The following is a 13,913-nucleotide window of genomic DNA, read 5'->3' on the forward strand; positions in this document are numbered from 1 at the left end:
ACCACCCCGGATCAGGAAATTGAACCTTTCATGCCCAACAGCCCAGCAAGGCCAGGCTCACCCAGCAGCCCTGCAGGGCCAACAACACGCCAGCCCAGCGAGGACACAGCCAACACACCAGAACAGACATTTGTACTGAGGCAATCCACCAGGGAAAGAAAGGCTCCCGACTGCCTCACCTTGTAAATAGTTTTCACTTTGACTTTGGTGGGGGAGTGATGTTGTGTATCTGTAAAGCATGCACTCCCATGTTCCGCCACCAGGGAGCGCATCCCCTTAAGCCCAAGGGAACCTAGCATCCCTTGGGAGCACTGTATATAAGCCGGCCCCTAAGGCCTGCTCCTCACTCTGGAGTGTCTTAATAAAGTCTGAGGTCACTGTTACTTTAACGTTCCTGTGTGCAGTCTCATCTGTGTTAGGAACACAATAATCTGAATGGTGACAGATTAGTAAAAGGGGAGGTGCAACGAGACCCGGGTGTCATGGTCCATCAGTCACTGAAGGTAGGCATGCAGGTACAGCAGGCAGTAAAGAAAGCAAATGGCATGTTGGCCTTCATAGCGAGAGGATTTGAGTATAGGAGCAGGGAGGTCTGACTGCAGTTGTACAGGGCCTTGGTGAGACCACACCTTGAGTATTGTGTGCAATTTTGGTCTCCTAATCTGAGGAAGGACATGCTTGCTATTGAGGGAGTGCAGTGAAGGTTCACCAGACTAATTCCCGGGATGGCAGGACTGACAGATGAAGAAAGACTGGATCGCTGGAATTTAGAAGAATGAGAGGGGATCTCATAGAAACATATAAAATTATGACGGGAATAGACAGGTTAGATGCAGGAAGAATGTTCCCGATGTTGGAGAAGCCCAGAAACAGGGGTCACAGTCTAAGGATAAGGGGTAAACCATATAGGACCGAGATGATGAGAAACTTTTTCACCCAGAGAGTGGTGAACCTGTGGAATTCTCTACCACAGAAAGTTGTGGAGTCCTGTTCGTTGGATATATTCAAGAGGGAGTTAGATGTGGCCCTTACGGCTAAGGGGATCAGGGGGTATGGAGAGAAGGCGGGAGTGGGGTACTGAAGTTGCATGATCAGCCATGACATAGTGAATGGCGGTGCAGGCTCGAAGGGCCGAATGGCCTGCTCCTGCGCCTATTTTCTATGTTTCTATGTCTTGGCTCTGTGAAAATTGGCTGCCACATTTCCTAAATTCCAGCAGTGAGCACACTTTAAAAGTACTTGATTGGCTGTAAAGCGCTTTGGGACGTGCTGAGGTTGAAAACGACGCTATAGAAATTAAGTCCTTTCTTTATGCCATCACTTAGATAGGTGGTACAGAGGAATATGGGAACAAGGCGAGCACATGGGATATGGACTACTGCCTACGTGGAGAGAAAACTGGTTGGGCCGAACGGCCTGCTCCTGCATTGTAATTTCTATGTAATTCTATTTAAACATGGTGCGCACCTGCTGCAGAGAAGGGAAGAAGCATCTGGTGGTCTTTTACCCCAGCTCCTGACATCCTGACAGAGAACACAGCCATCCCAGACTTCTCCGGGCAGCCTAAACATATCACCACTGAGGGCCGGCTGAACACAGGTTGCCAATCTTCCAGGAAGATTAATCTCCCGGACACTGTTGCGAGCAACCCGGGAGAAAAATCATGGGGGCGTTAATAAAAATGGTGCGTTTTTCTCACTTTCTTTGAACTATTTTGTTTATTAGTTACTGGCAATGGGAAAAGGACAATTTGATTGCTCGGGGCTGTTGGTGGTCAGAGGTCGTGTGATGAAAACCTCCACGAATAGGCCCAACTAGATTTAGTCACTCGAGACTAGATGGTGAGCCGGAAATTTTACTGCGACCGACTTCCTTGAAGCTCCCTTTTATGAAGATTGCTGATATTCGACAGGAAGCAGGAATTTGATTAAATCAATTATATCAGAAAATGTTTATCAAATCCCATGAAAGCTTTTGGGCCTATGTCATACTGGCATGCACAGACCAGAATTGACTGCTTAATCATCCCCAGCCAGAGGCAAGACAATGGTAATTAGGGTGTCGTCTGTTTTTTATTTAAAGCAGCTCCAATGTATTTTAAATTAGAATTGCTGTCATGGTGATCAAACATATTTTTTACATTAACGTGACTTTGACACAGTAAAACATTTCAGCTAAGATGACTTCAATAAGCAGCAGACAATCTAATCTGTGAGCTGTCTCCCAGTCAATGACATGATATTCCACATCATTTTTTGCAACATGTGTTATGAAAAGGATTGATTCGCTCCCATTAAGGACTGATTGTTCAAAAAGAAAAAACTAGGAATGAGACACTAAAATATGATTTTCAAATAGAATTTAGTGTTGAACCTTTATAAATCACTGGTTAAACCTTAGCTGGAATATTGTGTCCAATTCTGGGCACCACTCTTTAGGAAGGAAGTTAAGGCCTTGGAGAGGGTGCAGAGGAGATTGACCAGAATGGTACCAGGGATGAGGGATTTCAGTTACTTGGAGAGACTGGAGAAGCTGGGATTGTTCTCCTTAGAGAAGGGGAGATTTAATAGAGGTGTTCAAAATTCTGAAGGGTTTTGATAGAGTAAATAGGGAAAAACTGTTTCCACTGACAGGAGGGTCGGTAAACAGAGGACATAGATTTAAAATAATTGCTAAAAAAGCCAGGGGGGAGATGTTGCTCATTGAAATGTACAAATTCTGAGGGGGATTGACAGGGTAGATGCTGAGAGGTTGTTTCCCCGGGCTGGAGACTCTATAACTAGGGTGCATAGTCTCAGGATAAGAGGTTGGCCTTTTAAGACTGAGATGAGAAGGAACTTCTTCACTCAGAGGGTTGTGAATCTTTGGAATTTTTTGCCCCAGAGGGCTGTGGAAGCTGAATCATTGAGTATATTCAAGGCTGAGATATAGATTTTTGGACTCTAGGGAAATCAAGGGATATGGGCAGGAAAGTGGAGTCGAGGTCAAAGATCAGCCATGATCTTATTGAATGGCCTACTCCTGCTCCTAATTCTTACGTTCTCATGAGCAGAAAGTTTTTTATGCAGCGAGTTGTGATCTGGAATGCACGGCCTAAAAGGATGGTGGAAGCAGATTCAATAGTAACTTTCAAAGCGGAATTTGATCAATACTAGAAAGGGGAAAATATGCAGGGCAATGGGGAAAGAGCAGGGAAGTGGGACTAATTGGATATCTCTTTCAGAGAACCGGCACAGACACAATAGGCCAAATGTATGATTCTATGAGTTTATCACTTGGTTTACAGAGTTGGTTAAATAAAAACTTGTGGAACTAGGTAGAAAGACTAAAGGATAAATTCACCGATCCCACGATCCAAAGGAAGAATGGGTGAGAAAGGATTGTTCCTCCACTTCCCTTCGATCGTGTTTCCCTGCTGGGAGCGTGGGATTGCTGAATGTGCTAAATACAATATCATTGTTACAGTATGCTGCCTTTATTTGGGGGAATATAAAGCACTCTTTATTACAGGTCACAAGATTGCGTGCTCTTTTACATAATGAAAGTTGTTTGTTTTTGTCATTAGCAAGAAAAGGAATAACTGCAAAACTGAAATAAAACAGCAAAACTTTTTTTTAAATCCATTTCTTTTTATTATATATTGTCTCTACAGCAGGGAAAGATGTCCAAGCTTTTAGCCTTCCATGTTTTGGGTTCCCTACCCTCCTGGAATGGTCCTGAATTGCCCCACAATCAGTGATCCCTATCCCGAGCGCTGTCTCCAGTTATCCATGAAATCAGCGATTTAATTTTACCACGCAGTATGTCCGTACCGACCCTCCTTCCTCCCGGCCCGGTGACATCACCCGCAGAGAGCCATGACTGGTGGGAATCGGGGCGGGGGGGCGGGCTCTGAAATTAGAGGGAGGTCTCTGAGCTTGGGGGGGGGCATTGCACCTATTGCAACCAGTTACAGTATTACTTCCAGGTTGGGCGCCAAATGCACGGCAGTGGGCGTGGTATGGACCCCGTGTGATGCAATCATAACTGGATTATTTAAAGGGCCAATCCAAAAATGGAATTTGGAGGAGTTGGGAGGTTTTGCGTAAGGACGGAAATTGTACAAGATGGCCTCTGGATACTCAAATGCTGCCTCCCGCTTTAACGAGGCCTTGCTTGATGCACTGCTGGAGACAGTGAGGAGTCAGAGAGAGACATTCTTCCTCAGCAATGGGAGAAAGAATATCTCTGCTGCAACAAAGAAGGTGTGTCCAGGAGGTCAGCAGCAGGAGCATTGTGCCACGCTCCTGGATTCAGTGCAGGAAGTGCTTTAATGACCTAACCAGGTCAGGAAAGGTGAGTACAGTTGCACATTCACCTACATCCTGCTGTGCACATCACCCCACTGCCTCACAATCTTGTCAAACCTACTCCATTAAATCACTCTTCACACCCATTCAGCTGGCAAACGCACCCATCCTTCTCTTTCTATGCATTTCCTCACATCTCCATCTATCCATCCACCACTGACACTCACCCTGATCCTTGTGTAATTTGATGCTTCTTCTTGATAGCCTCCCTCAACAAATGCACTCCTTCTGTTGGGTGAACACATGCCATTGCAGTCATTCATACTTCTGTCAAACAATCCATCAGTGAGTTGCCTTATATCCTGGATATGTCGGCGGTAGTGCCCGAAGGATCCGGAGGCAAAACAGTTGTGGGTGGTGGTCACTTTCACAGTCACTGGTAATGCGTAGCCATCTGGTCCAGCAGGAAGCAGGTCTTCTTCTAGGAGGCTGCAGATGTCTGCCACCACCTGACGCGACAATCTCAACCTCTGCAAGCATTTCTGTTCCAACAGATCAAGGAAGGTCAGCCTCAGCCTGTAGACCTTGTGTCGTGGGTAGTGCCTCCTGAGACCTCAACCCCTCTGCTACTCCCCTCTGCTGACCACCTATGGGTCTCTACACAGCAGGCTGTTGCTGCTACTACTGCTGGTCATCTTGCTCCTCGTCTGAGATCCAATCTAAGGCAGCCATGGTGCCGCCCATCCTGACCTTGATTCCCAATACCTTCAAAATGCAGAAATAAGCCTTTAACCCCAGTACCCTCAACAAACCCTCTCCCAGTGGGAGATACAGAAGTAGCTGTGAGCACTGAGTGTTTATTGATGTCCGTATGCCTGCCTTTTAATGAGCTCTGTGAATTGACCTCTTCTCGCCTTGGTTTCAATGGCAAGTTTCAGGAAGCCCAGGAAACTCACGCATGCACTGTTAAATTTAAATGCTGGTTAAAATATCACTGCAATTCACCGATTTAAATATTCAAATCCTGAACCCACCTCTCCGGAGGGGGTTACTCACTAGGAGCCACCCAGGGCCGACAATTATGTCAGCTTTGCCTGTGATGATGCTCGTCAAAATGAGCACCTGGATGTTGACACGTTGGAGCCGGCTTCCGGACGCACTGACATTTTACATGACTCTAACCTCCACCCCCACCCAGGCCTAAACCCACGCACTCTTCATTGGTAAAATCCCCCCAGTGAGAACATTTGCCTCGACTCTTCTTTCAAGTTAAACAAATTTAACTCAGGATCTGTCGTCGCCTGTCATTTTGCCATTCTGAAATTGGCTCAGCATATTAGATATTGAGATTGAGTAGAATGGGACTAGACTCTCTGGAGTTGAGAAGAATGAGAGGTGATCTCATTGCAACAAATACGATTCTGAGAGGGCTTGACAGGATAGATGCTGAGAGGCTGTTTCCTTGGTTGGAAAGTGTAGAACTAGGGGGCTTAGTCTCAGGATAAGTGGCAGGCCATTTAGGACTGAGATGAGAAGAAATTTCTTCACTCAAAGGGTTGTGAATCTTTGGAAATCTCTACCCCAGAGGGATGTAGATGCTCAGTTGTTGAGTGTGTTCAAGACAGAGATTGATAGATTTTTGGATACTAAGGAAATCAAGGGATATGGAGATAGTGCGGGAAAGTGGAGTTGAGGTCGATGATCAGCCATGATCTTATTGAATGGCGGAGCAGGCTCGAGGGGACATATAAGAACATAAGAAATAGGAACAGGAGTAGGCCATACGGCCCCTCGAGCCTGCTCCGCCATTCAATAAGATCATGGCTGATCTGATCATGGACTCAGCTCCACTTCCCCGCCCACTCTCCATAACCCCTTATCCCCTTATCATTTAAGAAACTGTCTATTTCTGTCTTCCACAGCTCTCTGAGGCAGCGAATTCCATAGATTTACAACCCGCTGAAAGAAATTTCTCTTCATCTCTGTTTTAAATGGGCGGCCCCTTATTCTAAAATCATGCCCTCTAGTTCTAGTCTCTCCCATCAGTGGAAACATCCTCTCTGCATCCACCTTGTCAAGCCCCCTCGTAATCTTATACGTTTCGATAAGATCACCTCTCATTCTTCTGAATTCCAATGAGTAGAGGCCCAACCTACTCAACCTTTCCTCATAAGTCAAACCCCTTATCCCCGGAATCAACCTAGTGAACCTTCTCTGAACTGCCTCCTAAGCAATTATATTCTTTCGTAAATATGGAAACCAAAACTGTATTCCAGGTGTGGCCTCACCAATACCTTGTATAGCTGTAGCAAGACTTCCCTACTTTCATACTCCATCCCCTTTGGAATAAAGGCCAAGATACCATTGGCCTTCCTGATCACTTGCTGTACCTGCATACTATCCTTTTGTGTTTCATGCACAAGTACCCCCAGGCTCCACTGTACTGCAGCACTTTGCAATCTTTCTCCATTTAAATAATAACTTGCTCTTTGATTTTTTTCTGCCAAAGTGCATGACCTCACACTTTCCGACATTATACTCCATCTGCCAAATTTTTGCCCACTCACTTAGCCTGTCTATGTCCTTTTGCAGATTTTTTGTGTCCTCCTCACACATTGCTTTTCCTCCCATCTTTATATCGTCAGCAAACTTGGCTACGTTACACTCAGTCCCTTCTTCCAAGTCGTTAATATAGATTGTAAATAGTTGGCCTACTCCTGCTCCTATTTCTGATGTTCTTATATTGAAAATCAATTCAAACTACTGCATCAGGAGCAAAGCTTCTTGCCAATTAGATGTGATCTGAGAAGTGAAGAGGGACCTTCTCACTTCCTGCAGCCGTGGCAGTAATCTGTGCCCAAAACAGTGCATTTACTATTTTAAAACATTGCATAGCATTTCTGTGCAAAAATAAAATAAGGCATGTGTCCTCGGTCACTTGGGGTTGAGTGGAGAACTGTGGAGAAATACAAAATTAAAATAGCAGATCTAAAGTTCAAACATATAATTGCTGTAGTAATGTCTCCTACTTTGTTTAATTGGACCTAAATCTGGAAGGCAATGATCATACTACAATTCCCAGCATTCAAAGCAGGGCATTATCCAACAAGATGGGAACAGGAAATTGCCGAGCTGATACAATCTGGTTGCTAGGGTAACATTCAACTGTTGTCAGGCCTGGTTGCAAGAACCGTGCACCATTTTAATAACTAATATTAAAGATTGTTGCAATTTAAATCTTTAAATGTTTGCAGTAATTGTAGAATACAAGGTTTTTGAGATCATAAGATTGCAGGATAATTATGGATTAGGAAGATCTTTCTGCCCAGCTTGATTAATCTATCCAGAGAGATCCTATTGTACCATCCAATTGTTTCTTAATTGGTTCCAGGATTTTTGCCAGCACTTTTCCATCTGGAAGTCTATTCCTTGTGCTGATCACTCCCTTTGTGAAGAAGAATATCCTGATGAAAGCAGGAGGTGTATGGGAAAATAATACCTTGGGATACGTACAAGATAGTCACTAATAAATCCAATAGTGTGTTCACGAGAAACTTCTTTACCCAGAGAGTGGTTAAAATGTGGAACTCGCTACCACAGGGAGTGGTTGAGGCAATAGCATCGATGCATTTAAGGGGAAGCTAGATAAACATAGAAACATAAAAAATAGGTGCAGGAGTAGGCCATTCGGCCCTTCGAGCCTGCACCACCATTCAATATGATCATGGCTGATCATGCAACTTCAGTACCCCATTCCTGCTTTCTCTCCATACCACTTGATCCCTTTAGCCGTAAGGGCCACATCTAACTCCCTTTTGAATATATCTAACGAACTGGCCTCAACAACTTTCTGTGGTAGAGAATTCCACAGGTTCACAATTCTCTGGGTGAAAAAGTTTCTCCTCATCTCGGTCCTAGATGGCTTACCCCTTATCCTTAGACTGTGACCCCTGGTTCTGGACTTCCCCAACATCGGGAACATTCTTCCTGAATGTAACCTGTCCAATCCTGTCAGAATTTTATATGTTTCTATGAAATCCCCTCTCATTCTTCTAAATTCCAGTGAATATAAGCCTAGTCGATCCAGTCTTTCTTCATATATCAGTCCTGCCATCCCGGGAATCAGTCTGGTGAACCTTCACTGCACTCCCTCAATAGCAAGAATGTCCTTCCTCAGATTAGGAGACCAAAACTGCACACAATATTCAAGGTGTGGCCTCACCAAGGTAAGTACATGAGGGAGAAAGGAATAGAGGGTTATGCTGATAAGGTGATATGAAGAGGGGTGGGAGGAAGCTTGTGTGGAGCATAAACACCATCACAGACCAGCTGGGCCCAATGGCTCATTTCTGTGCTGTAAATTCTATGTAATTCTAGGTGATAAAGTATATGAGTAATTTGAGACATGATATGTGGAAGTGTAGCATGCAAATGAGATACCTGTCCCATAATACATTTGGAGAGTGAGCTTCCATTGGAGAACTAGTGCTCTTTGCCCCCTCCCACCCACAGTATCTCTGATAGGCCCCCCCCGCCCCCGCACCCACACTGTGCTCTCTTGCTACGCTGGAACCCTTCCCTTCCACACCAGGAAAGTGATTGGTACACAATGTGTCATGTATGTAGACCATGTATACCAACTGTATAGTCACATAAGGTGTGCCACCAGAGGGCACTGCGGTGGGAGACCTGAGGGTCACCTGCATAGGTGTGCAGGGCCCAGTATAAAAGGCTGCCCACCATGCTTGCGCCTCACTCTGGAGTTACAATAAATGGGACTAAGGTCACAACAGCTCAAGTACAATACCAGACCTTGTGGAGTCATTCATAAGAGTATTACAAACATAACACAATGGGTAGTCAGCCCCTTACCAGTTGCTGATGCCCAAAAGTACAGCCCTGACACTTCAAGCATGGTCATGAGAGAGTGGTACAAAACCATGCAACTGAGCTGAGCTTGCTTTAGTCGGTGAGGTCAGCTCACCTGTCCACAGGTATTTGTGGTTTGGGTGGGAATGCTTTATCGGCCTCACTGTGTTTTCTTCCTTCGAGTCCTGCAGAATTCAACTTTGATAGTCAGCAAACAAAATGCGTCCTTGATCTTCTTCGGGATGCTGGAATATCTGCCCCCTGGTCCAGACCATTTGTTGCTCAATTCCTGCCCCGCAACCTATCAACCAGCTCTGCATACCGACTTCAAAATCTTGTAACAAAGTAATTATATCGCACACACCAGGGAGCATGTTAATATTGCCCTCTTATAGTGAATACTATACAGTTATTCCCATTTGCATTGATCTATAAGCAGCTTGTTTAGCATATCATTCCGTTTGCAGCTTAACCTTTAAACTGTGAAAAGCGCAGTCGCAATCTTGTCGAATTCATCCGGGTTTGATTATAAAATCACCAGCAGATTTTGCTACGCAAGGGCACTCAGACTGGTGAGTGCCCTTTTTGAAAAAGGCCAAGCATGACCAGAGCTTAAAACGTGCTGGGCAGTAGACGATTTTGGAAAGATACAGTGGGAATATTCTTGGACAAATTGCAGCTGGGCGGCTGGAATTATCTGGCCCACAAACTACTCCACATCAGTCAACAATACCACTCGATTGGGGAGCTGGCACAGACCTCGCTCTAATTCAATACATGCGGGAGTGAACACTGCAGCAAAATACATGTTTTAAAATATATTTTAATTAGAAGTATTGCATGCACACAATTAAATTCTCTAGAGGGGTTCTAGCAATGGTACATTGCAGAGTTCGGGGTTTACGCTTTTCATTGCTATAAATCAGTGCTTCTCAAACTGGGGTCCGTGGACCCTTGGGGAGGGGGGGAGGTCCAGAGAAACTTTCCAGGAGGTCCGCGGAATGTGAGTACCGAGCAGGGCTGGCTTTACGGGGGGTCGTGGTGGTGAAGAGTAAGCAAATGAGCGGCGGCCAGAGGCGGGCTTGGTGCGAGGCGGGAGCCAGGAGCAGTGTACGGCCGCCACATGTGCAGTGCAGACTGGGCTGGCTGTCTCACCTAGGAGGGGAGCAATTGTGGAGGGATGGTGAGAGTGGCACGAAGACCCGCAGTTACCAAGGCTAGCGGTGGGCAGCAAAAAAGTTGATCGATGATAGATCTCATTGATATCTGCAAGTAAATACATTTCTTAAAAACTTTATTAAAACAATCTTTATATGCAACACTTTCATATTATGAGTATTATAATTTAGATAGGAGATCTGTGATTACTCATCCCACATCAACGGATCAGATTAAAGCTCTGCAGTCCAGCCACATCCAGTCGTGAATGGTGGTGGACCATTAAACAACTAACAGGAAGACGAGGCTCCGTGAATATCCCCATCCTCAATGGTGATGGAGCCCAGCACACGAGTACAAAAGACAAGGCTGAAGCGTTTGCAACCATCTTTACCCAGAAGTGCTGAGTGGATGATCCATATCGGCCTCCTCCTGAGGTCCCCAACATCACAGTAACCAGTTTTCAGCCAATTCAATTCACTCCACATGATATCAATAAAAAGGCAGAGCGCACTGGATACAGCCCCGACAACATCCCGGCTGTCGTGCTGAAGACTTGTGCTCCAGAACTAGCCGTGCCTCCAGCCAAGCTGTTCCAGTACACTTAGCACTGGCATCTACCCGACAAAGTGGAAAAAGTCCACAAAAGGCAGGGCAAATCCAATCCAGCCAATTAGCACCCCATCAGTCTACTCTCAATCATCAACAAAAGTGATGGAAGGTGGCGTCTGTTATTTCTTTAGATGCTCTGACAATGACTCCACGAGGCAAAGTATTGCACTTGAACTGTAGTGACCTTAGTCCGTTTAATATAACTCCAGAGTGAGGATACCACATGATGGACTCCCTTTTATACCTGGGTACCTGTGGTATACAGGTGACCCCTGGGCCTCCACCAGTTGCGCCCACTGGTGGTGCCAGCATAATGTATACAGTGTGAACCTTGTTGATGGTACCTCCGGTAAACAAGTCTCCATCTTATGCAATTATATAGTGACTACACAGAGAGTATATTTATAGTATGCATATATAACATCACTCTCCCCCAGGTTTTTTGTGCCAATACCTTTGCGCTATGTGCTCTGGCTTGGCTCTCCCCAGACTTAAGTGCCAATAGCCCTTGCATCTTGGCTGTGCTTTGGCTTGGCACTCTCCCTGTTAACCCCCAAGTCCTTATTGCCACAACGTTGGGTAGTGGTTACCAGTTGGGATGGTTCGGTGATGCAGTGGGACTTCAGTGGGTTCTGGGTGTGATCCATGTGTGTGTTCATGGCTACATGCATCCATTTTCCCCCCCACATGTAGATCATGCCGGTGGCTCATCACATTCATATACATTTGTATACATTCAAGTCCAGAAAAGTAAATTTGCATTTACATCATTGCATTTGTGGTACAGTACCATTCATATACATTCATATACATTCAAGTCCAGAAAAGGAAATTTGCATTTACATCATTGCATTTGTGGTACAGTACCAAATGAGGCAAGTACATTTGACTGGTGAGATACGTTGATGGTACATCTTTGGGATCAGTGCTGAGATCAGCACCGGTGCATGAGGACAAGCTAGTTCCAGAGCTGCTGGATGGTCCAGGCAGCCTGGTGGCGGTGCGTTGCCCGGTGCTAGCAGTGGGAACCCGGTTGACTCGAGTTGCTTGCTACATAATTAGAATACAGTTGAAATCCTGCATCGCACAATGTTTCATTGCTTATTGTAAATAAACTGTAGCTCCGATCGCAATCGCCCGACTTTCCTTTGCTTATTACATGTATAAAACTCTAATCATCAATTACAAGCTTTACATTTAGCTCACAGTTGTTATTACAGTGTGTGAGAATGTGGGACTGTCCCTTTAAGTGTGGTGGCTTCCTGGCCTTCTTTAAGAGAGCCTTGCTATCTTTACCCCAATCCTCTTCTTCACTTGGTACTGCGTATTGCTCCATCAGCGCTTCACCTCGTGGTCTGGCCACCGCCATCTTTTTTCCATCCACGCTGTCAACTGCTGTGATCCTCTTCTCCCTGGGTTCTGCCACCGAAGCTGGGAAGTCACCTTTGGATCTGATTTTCTTTCTCCAGAGTCCTGCCACTGGAGCCTGGAAGGTGCATTCGGGTCGTTTCATCTGGATCATCTCCACGCAGTCGTGTTGAGCGGTCTGTGCCTCGGGTGCTGTGCTGGTCAGCTCTCTGGTGCCGGATTCAACTTCAGGTGGGGGCTTGCTTTGCCTCTGAGCACGGGGGACGTCGATCACTGGAGGGATGAAATCATCCCAGCTCCAATGGATCTTCTGCATCCACCTTCTTCTGAGTAGCATTGGTCCATCACCTGCAACAATCCACAGTGGTAATTTGAGCACTGCGCCATCATGGAGTACCTTAACATTTGCACTACCAACAACTGGGATGAGTTCATCGGTGTAGCTGCGCAGATTTGCTTGAACCGGGACCAACTTGGGTCGTTCAGTTTGATTGTCCAATAGCCTCTCAAAGGCTTCTTGATTCAGTACTGACTGGCCCGCCCCCGTGTCCACCTCCATGAAGACTGGAACGCCATGTATCTCGACTTCCATCCTCAACGGGGAACATTCTGTGGTGCAGGTAAGCATTCCGTAACCTCATCGTGGGGCTGAGCTGCCTCTCTGACTATCGTTTCATAATTCTCACTGGATTCATGGCCCACTGCAGACTCTTCATCAACATGGTGAGTCTTATTTCTTTTACACATTCACTGGAGGTGGCCCTTTGTGCTGCAGCCTTTACACACATAGTCCTTAAAACGGCACTGGTGAGCCCTGTGATTTCCTCCGCAACGCCAGCATGGCGCTAACCAATTAGCCCCCCTCGGCGGACTCTGAGTTAAGGGACTTGGGGTCCTGTTCTCTCTCCCCTGAGGAGATTCACGTTCTACAGTCCAGCCTCTAAAAGGCGCCAGTCTGTGCACAGTACTTGCCGGGTTTGAGTTCTGAGGATGAGTCATCCGCCTAGAGCTGCAGGTCGCGGTCATGAATGCCTGGCTCATGGTGATGGCCTTCTGCAGTGTGACTGTGGTATCTGCAGACAGTAGCCTGTGAAGCAGGCCCTCGTGGCCGATTCCGATGATAAAGATATCCCACAGCGCTTCAGTGAGGTGTTCGCCGAAATCACACGGTGCCGCCAGCCTCCTGAGGTCTGCAGCATATTTCACGGTTTCCTGGCCTTCGGGCCGACGGTGGGTGTAAAACCAGTGTCTGCCTGTGAGGATGCTCCCTTTGGGCTTGAGTTGTTCTTGGATCAGTGTTACAAGCTCCTTGTATGTCTTGGTCGTTGTCTTCGCTGGTGCCAGCAAGTCCCAAACGAGGCCATAGATTGTGAGCCCATAATAGTGCTCAACAAAAAATATTCCAGTGAAAAAGAAGGGCGGTAAGAGAAGGGATAACCAGCCGTGGATAACCAAGGAAATAAAGGAGATTATCAAATTAAAAACCAATGCGTATAAGGTGGCAAAGGTTAGTGGGAAACTAGAAGATTGGGAAAATTTTAAACGACAACAAAAAATGACGAAGAAAGCAAGAAAGAAAGGAAAGATAGATTACGAAAGTAAACTTACGAAAACATA

The sequence above is a fragment of the Pristiophorus japonicus genome, chromosome 3 (genome assembly GCF_044704955.1).
Source record: "Pristiophorus japonicus isolate sPriJap1 chromosome 3, sPriJap1.hap1, whole genome shotgun sequence".
Classification (NCBI taxonomy): Eukaryota; Metazoa; Chordata; class Chondrichthyes; family Pristiophoridae; genus Pristiophorus; species Pristiophorus japonicus.